This window comes from Macaca fascicularis, chromosome 9 (genome assembly GCF_037993035.2).
Source record: "Macaca fascicularis isolate 582-1 chromosome 9, T2T-MFA8v1.1".
In the NCBI taxonomy this organism is placed as follows: domain Eukaryota; kingdom Metazoa; phylum Chordata; class Mammalia; order Primates; family Cercopithecidae; genus Macaca; species Macaca fascicularis.
Genome location: NC_088383.1, coordinates 67,402,449 through 67,410,096, shown reverse-complemented (window position 1 = coordinate 67,410,096; position 7,648 = coordinate 67,402,449). Strand labels below are relative to the sequence as shown.

General features: G+C 61.9%; 1 protein-coding gene across 17 annotated transcripts in view; it reads left to right on the top strand.

Annotated features, from left to right (window-relative positions):
* Positions 1-3,108: 3,108 nt before the first annotated feature.
* ZMIZ1 (zinc finger MIZ-type containing 1) overlaps positions 3,109-7,648 on the top strand; it is a 244,059-nt gene continuing 239,519 nt past the window's right edge. For all 17 annotated transcript variants that reach the window (XM_074001695.1, XM_045400016.3, XM_045400015.3 and 14 more), the window contains exon 1: positions 3,109-3,450. The gene's annotated coding sequence lies outside the window, so the exon portion shown is untranslated. The remainder of the gene's footprint in view (positions 3,451-7,648) is intronic.

Genomic DNA, 7,648 nt, shown 5'->3' with positions numbered 1-7,648 from the left:
GAAGATGAACAAAGAGAGCAAGGGCCTCAGAGACCCAAGGACTGGAGCCTAGGGCAGAGCCAGCGCCCTGGTGGGCTTTCTGACTTGCTGCCTTGCTTGCACAGAAGCGGAGGGTTGAAATGATCCCTGATTCCATGCTACTAAGTTGAGCCTACTTGGCTTCTCTGCCCTCTGCAGCCACTTCCTGGGTTTCAGATGTAAATACTGGTGGGCGAGTAGGGGGCTCGGATGTGGGGTGGGGGGTGGAGCTTCTGGACAGGAGATTTTGAACATGAGTGGTCACCTCTGAGGTCACCTACATCCCCCAATTCCTGGAGGTGGGCAGGCCCTGGGTACTTATGAGGAATCTGGACAGAAAGGTTGAGAGGGCTGGGCGTCCAGACCTAGCTGGTCATTAAGGCAACAAGAACTGGTCTAATTGTTGGCTGGGCTGGATTATCGAATCCCAAGTCCTTAAATACCCAGAAACTCTCTTTTGGGATTTTGGACCTGGGTATGGGGTGGCTGCTGCCACTGCTGCAATGCTGTGGATTGCTGGGAGTGGGACAGCTGTGGCTCCAGCTACCATTCTGCAAGCTGAATTCCTACCTCCAGAGGTTTCTCAGGTGGCCCTGGTGTACCTACCTGTGAACTTAGGCCACCCACAGGCTAAGGTGGAGGGGCTCCATCCCACAGGAATGTGCTGGGACCATGACTCCCTGGTGTCCCTAGAGGTCTGGAAGTGCTTTCATACCACCCACCCTCTCCAGGGATGCTCAGCTGCCAGCTACAGGGAGGGCGGGGGTGGGAGAGCAGCAGTGATCACAGTCCATGTCCATGTGACAGGTAGGAACACTGAGGCCCCAGAGGAGTGCTTTTTCTTGCACCCAATGGCAGAGGGAGGCAGAATTTCCCCTGGGGAAAATAAAATAGCGGCCCACCCCCGCCCCCCGCCTGCGCCCCCACACACCCCGTCCCCCACGCCCGGGTGGACCTAAGCAGCAGTTTTCTGAGCTCTCAGGAATTCCAGACTGAGTTCACCGGCTGTCAGACTAGCGGAGCCTTGAGAATGAATTCAAAGCTGGCAAATTCATTTTGCCTTCTCTCCCTCGGTGGCGGAAGGAGTGATCTCTCCGGCTCTGAAGGAGTTCAAGCCGAGGTCAGCGAAGCCCTCAGAAGGATGTTCTAAAATGGGGGTGGGGGGCAGTGCTCCGGCCTGCTTCCCCGGTTGGCCCAAGGTCCGCGCTGATCACCGCCCAAGAGGCCCGGGAGATCCGCAAGTCTGTGCTGCACGTCCGCACTCCCTTGCGGGCCTCGTCAATCAGGAGGCGGCTCCGGCCGGGCCTGGACATCTTTGGCCCGCCCCAGGCCCCGGGGGAGACCCCCGCCCTGGCCGCCTCCGGGTGCCCGCCCCCGGCGGTGTCATTGTTCTCTGACGTCACGCCTCCGCCCCGCCCCTCTCCCCCCACCCTTCCTCCCCCACCTCCGGCTCCCCGCGCCCGCGACTCTGCAGCCTCCGAAGCCCCGGCAGTGCAAGGCTCCCCCCGCAGCCCGGCCGGGGCTGCGCCCCCTTGCGCTCTCCCCAACTTGCCTTTGTTATTCCAGCTCCCTTCCTTGCCTCGCCTCCGACACGGCGGCAGCCTGCAAAACGTGGAGCGCGGAGTTACCGCCACACCTGGAATCCGAAGCGGGCTCCGCGGGCTCCCGGCCGAAGCCGCCCCCGCCTGCCGGGGAGGGGAACGCGTGCGTGCGCGCGTGTGTGTGTCCAAAGGGGGCAACGCGGGCGCCAATTATGATTGGGACTGAGGGTACCGAAAATCAGGGGTGGGGGGCCTTGAGGAAGGGATATGGAAGAGGAAGTGGGAGAGGAAGGCGTGTGTGTGTGTGTACGTGAACGTGAGGATTTAGCGCCCAGGGGAACGTTTCGTGTTTTGTTTTTTGAGTGTATGTGGTGTGTACAGCGATGGGTGTAAGTGTGCAACTGCGTGTCTCTGAGCGTGCCTGCTGTGGCCGTGTAAGCGGGCATCTTAGTGAGGGAAAGTAAGCGACTGTGTGGGGGCGCGTTTGTGGTTTGGGGGGGAGCGTGTTTGCAATGCTGAGGGAGCGAACGTGTGTGCCGTTCGTGTAGGAGTTTCCGTGAGAGTGGCAGTGGACGTGAGCCAAAGTGGGCGCGTACTTGGATGCTCTCGGGGGTGGGTCGGCTAGGGGAACTCCCGCGAGTGGGTGCACCCAACTGCGCCTCGTGAGTACCTTAGCTCTCCGCTACCTCTGGCGGTGCCCAGTCTGGGGCAGAGGGCCGGGACCTAGCCTAGCAGCTCCCACGTAACCCGCGCGCACAGCGCCCCGGGCGCTCCGCGCCGGGCCTAGGGGAATCCACGCGCCTCTGGACTGTGCTAGGTGCCGCGGATCAACTGTGCGCAACCATCCTCGCTCCCCGACAGCTGTCGAGGGACCGCCCTCTAGTATCCCCCAAAGTCCTGGTGGTGGTCCTCTTCCCGCCCCACCCACCAGTCCCCGGGCTGTAGGAACAATTACAAAATCTCCTCCAGGGGAAGGCTTTGGAGATCCAGTTAGCAACTCGCTCAACCCCAATTAGGGTACCTGACAGCTCCCGGGGCCACGAGTGCACTCCAGGCTGGGGCGTGCCAGCGTGGGGCAGGGGCTCTCGGGTGAGCAGAGTGATTTTGGCTTCCTCCCCAAGGTGGTCTCTACCTCGGCTCAGCATTTCTCTCCCTCTCCAAACTTACTGGGGCTGAGGCCTGCAGGGGGGCTGGGGGCTGCAGGGGGCGTCAGGGAGTAGCGGAGGGAGTAGGGTAAGGAAGGAGGTGAGAGGACTGGCGGCGTAGCGGGGAACGAGGAGCCTGGAGGAGAAAAGCTGGGAAAGCGCCGAGACCGAGGAGCGGGGAAGAAAGAGAGGAAGGGAAGGGAAAGGAAAGGCGAAGGAGAGAACGAGGAGAGGCGAAAAGGAAAGGGGAAAGCCAGCGCAAAGCGCGAGCCAAGCCGAGCGGAGCAGAGTCGAGCCGAGCGCCGGCGGCGGCGCGGCGCTCCGCTCCGCCCTGACTCCGCACCGGCTTTTGTGGGCGGCCGGCGGCGCGGGGCCCTTTGGAAATAGAATAGCCAATGTAATCTGACACTTCAACTTGCTCGGCTCCGGGCGAGTTGATTCACTTACTCACCCCCTAACGCCGAGTTCCTTTTCACTGTCTGTGGACATTAAAAAAGCGAGCGGCGGCGGCGGGCGCCGGGGAGAGCTGGCGGCCGGGCGGCAGGCGGGCGAGCAGCGATCCGGCGGCTGAGCGAGCGAGCAACGCCGGCGCAGCGCGGTGACCCCAGCCCCAGCCGGCGCGGAGCAGGAGCCGGAGCCGAGCGGATCTCGGCGCCCTCGCTGCGCTTCTCCCGGCCCGAGCCTGCCCTACCCGGCGGTGGCGGCGGCGCGTCCTCCAGCGGCGGCAGCGGCGCTCGCAGCGCCCGGTAAGTTTGGGGCCAAAGCCAGGCGCCCGCTGGCTCCGGGGCTACCTCCCGCTCCCCGGGGACTCTCGGGGTGCAAGCGTGGGGTGTTGGGTGCTGGGGCTTTTCCCTTAAAGGGTCCCCCGGGGCGGGGCGACCGGCCGGCGGCGCGGGCTCCGCTCCGCTCCCCTTGGTGGCCGGGGGCGGAGGCCCAGCGGCCGGCAAGCTCCCGGCTGCGTGGAGCCGGCTGGGGCTGCGCGCGGGGGCTGGGTTTGTCAGGGTGTGCGGGGCGTAAGTGTGGTCGTGCGCGCGCGGACCCGGTGCCCGCCTCCTGCCGGCGCGCCTCCAGCCCTCGCTCCCTGCACCCGGGGGCCGGGCAGGACCGGGTATCGGAGGAGGGAAGAGAAGGACCGCCTTGGTCTCCTTCGCCTCCTCTGGGGAGATGCGAAGTTGTGCGCCTGTGTGTGTACAGGAACCGCTGGGGAAAGCGCCGGATTTCAGGGTGGCAAGGGGTGGTGGTGTTAAGTTGTGCGTCTGAATTTCCAGGGAAAACATACACTTTTGTAAATGGGAGGTGGGGGCGCGGTTAAGTTGTTTGTGTGGGAATTGCCCGGGGAAAGGCGGCGCGCGGTACAAACGAGGAACGCGGCGGGGTGTGTGTAGGGGTTTCTCCTAGGGCTTCGCAAGCCAGAGGGGCGCTCAGACCAGTGCCTGGACGGGGCTGCCCCGGCCAGGAGGGGAGCCCAGGGGGAAGATGTGCGTGTGTGTGTGTGCGCGCGCGTTGCAAATACGAAAGTAATTTCCCCGTGTTCTTTCTTCCTCTCCGTCTCCGGCGGCGGTGGCCCCGGGGGAGTGGGAGGCCAGCCGGGGCGGAGGTTGGGGGGCCGGGGCTGGAGCCGGGGTCGTGGGGGAGGCGGGCTCTGGAAGCTTGCTTCACATTCCTGGCGTCTGGGCTGGGGAAAAAACAGTGGGGAGCGCGGCCTCGGCGTCTAGGGCGCGGGCAGCGGGCGTGCGTCGCCCCCTCGCCGGGGACATCTGTCCAGGAAGCCGGCCGGGCGGGGAGAGGGCGCGGTGCTGAGGGCAGGCTCCCCGCCCTGGAGCGGTGGGGGCACGGGCGAGGGGCGGCCGCCTTCCCGGCCATTGTGCGCCAGCAGATTTTCACGGGAGACTGCCCCGGAGCCGCCGGAGAAGGCTGGGAGCCGGCCTCAGCCCCTGGTTTAAAAGACACTCCAGGAATGTAAACAACTCGGGCGGGAGGGCGGGCGGACGGGAGCGCGCCAGGGCAGCCGTCCCGAGGCCCCCCATCCCTCCCCGGGGGACAGCCCGTCGGCACTGCCGCCCTGCCCTATCCCTCTACCTGCAGCAAACTTTTTCTTTCTCTGCCTTCCCTTCCCACCTCGTCCCTCCAGCAGGTCACAGAGTGAGGGTCGCTCCCAGGTGGGCCAAGGGTGCTTGGCACTCTTGCCTGACCGGAGAGGCCTGGCGGCTGGGTCCCTGCTTCGGTGCCCGGAGCCCCGGCTGCGCCTGCCCGGGAGCCGTCAGCTTCCTGGGCAGGCAGTGCCCGAGTAACTGGGGCTCTGAGCCTGCCCGCCTGCCTCCCTCCCTCCCTCCCTCCCGCTGCTCCTTCCCCCGCGCGCTCTCCCCCTTCTCCTCTCCCCTGACTGCTTTTCCAATGCCCTGACATGAGGGAGGAAGATTTAACTTGGCAGCCCAAACAAATGTTCTCTCAGAGGTCCTCCAAGAAGCTGGCGGCTGGGCTGGCGGGGTGAGGGCATGGCTCGGCCAGCCTTTCCCTCCTCTGTGCTCTGCCATGGACATTTGGAGCCCTCTGGGTGGACAGCCCAGGGCATGGGAGAGTAGGGCCCAGCCCCAAAGATTTAAAAGGACAGTGGGCGGCCGCCTGTGGAAGCCCCTGGCTCCGCGCCGGGTGCAGAGCCACTCCGAGCTGCCTCCTGGTGCCAAGGGTTTTCTGAAGGATTTTCTTGAGCAACAGTTTGTCTCCCTGCTGCAACCTGGGAATCGGGCCTGGTAGACCAGAGGGTTAACCAGTGCCGACTCCTCCTCCCTGGTGGGTGTGAGGACAGGCTGGTTACAGAGGGCAGGGCAGGAGGCCAGAGGCTGTTCCCAGAGGTGCCTGGGTTTGCTTATTACTGTTTTTGAAGGTACAGATAAAGAGGCAGGCGCTGGGACTGGAGAGCCAGCCCGGCAGCTTGGCGCTGGTGAATTCCAGCCTGCCTTCGCTGGCGCTTGTAGGGTCCAGGGAGTGTGAATCTGCTGTTGAGCTATCGGGGAAGTTGAGATGAGAGAGCAGGCTCTTAGCCTTCTCAGCCCCTGCTGCTTTGTGAGGGAGTCCAGAGTGGGGGAAATTCCTGGCCCCTCACTTGCTGGCTCCTGGCCCCGGTGCAGGGGCCGGGTGGGTTTGTGAATACCCCGAGCCTTGGGCTGACCTTTCCCTCTTCAAGTCGAGGATGTTGAAACACCAGCATCAAACAAAAGACACATTGAAAGCCCTATCTGCTACAGAGCACGTGTGACTTGGAGGCCCAGGGAATGCATTTGGAGGGAGATGGTGTTTTCTTCTGAGCTTTATGATTTCGGTTGGGTTTTGTTTTCCCCCAAAGGACAGAAGCGTCTCCTTGTCCCAAATCACGAGGTTATGAAACGCTGTTTTCACATGTAAATCTCAAAAGTTTAGACTTCTGAGAGTTGGTGGCAGTGACTGGGGGTGGGGGTGGGTGGGGGGAGGAGAAGGGAGCAGTAGGAGTGGACTCAAGAGGTGGATTTGGCATTTTGGGTAGGGCTCACTGAGAAGAGTTGGGAATAAGAAATTGCCAGACTTACGAATAAATAGCCTTGTCTGTGCAGAAAAGGGTTGCTGGCTTCTTTGTGGGGACAAAATGTCCCTTTTCCCTCCTAAGGAAAGTGGGAAGGAGGGTTCTTGTTCCTCTCACAGCCAGGGGCAAAATGAAGAAAGGTCCGGAGACTGCGGGGTTTGGCGACAGAACCACAGTTTCACCCTGGCGCGCGCACACACACTCACTTCCCTAGCTACAATAACACAACACTCTCTCCATCCCTGGCCCCCATAGATATGTCTCCAACGTAGGACAGGTGTCCATGCTTGACTCATTCCAAAAAATTGCAGGGGCAAGGACCCAACTGAGAAGACCTGCAAACTTCACTTTTTTTTCCTGTTTCTTCCTGATGGGGGGAGGGGTGAAGGGATTTAGGAAGGAAGGCACTCTGAAGCCTGCTGCATCCTGAGAGTTTCCTCAGGAGAGTACCTGCCTATAAAGCCACTGACCCTGAGGATCCAACGAGTGTCCATGACCCCGGCCTCAGGGTGAGGCATTGTTGTAAGAAATTCGGGCACCAACCAGTTAATTTCCAGAAGCTTCTGTGGGCATTTGGTCATGGGACCAGGAAGCAGGGCCTGCGGGGTCGTGGCTGGGTCCCCTACATTTTCATTCATAACTTTGCTTCCCAGGGCCCTGGCCCAGCCCCTGTCGCTGCTGCCTGGTCTTTATGAGGCTCCTTAGGTTTTGTGTGGACAACAAAGGCCAGGCTGCCACAATTACCCAGGACACCGCTGCAGCCTTGCCTGGCGACGCCTCTAAACTCTTAGCAGGACATAGTGCCCTCTGCCCATACCCTATGGGGGAGTGCTCTTTGTCCTTAAGAGTCCCCCAGGATGGGGAGGCAGCAACTCGCCTGGCTGTAAGCTCCTGGGGATTCTGAGGTTGGGCCCTACCCTTAGAGAGGATGAGGGGAGGAGACTGAGAAAAGCAGTCCTAGGCCTAGGCTCTGGGGAGAGGCCAGACCCCATCATGATCGAGAGGGTCTCCCTGTTACCAGAGGAGATGGGTGAGAGGACCAAGGTGTCAGGAGGCTGTTACTTGCTATCTATGTTGGGCCAGTAACTCTCCTGTGCCGGACCTCAGTCTCCTGATCTGTAAAATGGGTCTGAGGGCAGAACTCCTCTGATCTCACGTGGTTGCTGGGAGAATGAGGCAGATGTGGGCATGAGTTCCCTAGGCATGTGCCCCTTGAAGGCCTGGGAGGCTCTGTGTACAGAATGGGTAGAACACAAAAGGGGTTAGATTGCAGGTGCTGGAAGCATTTTCCTGAAGCTGCTCTTATCCAGACCTACTTCCCTGGCAGCTGATTGTCCAGCCTTGGCTTGCATGCCCCCCCAGGACAGGGTACTCATTACCTCCTGGAA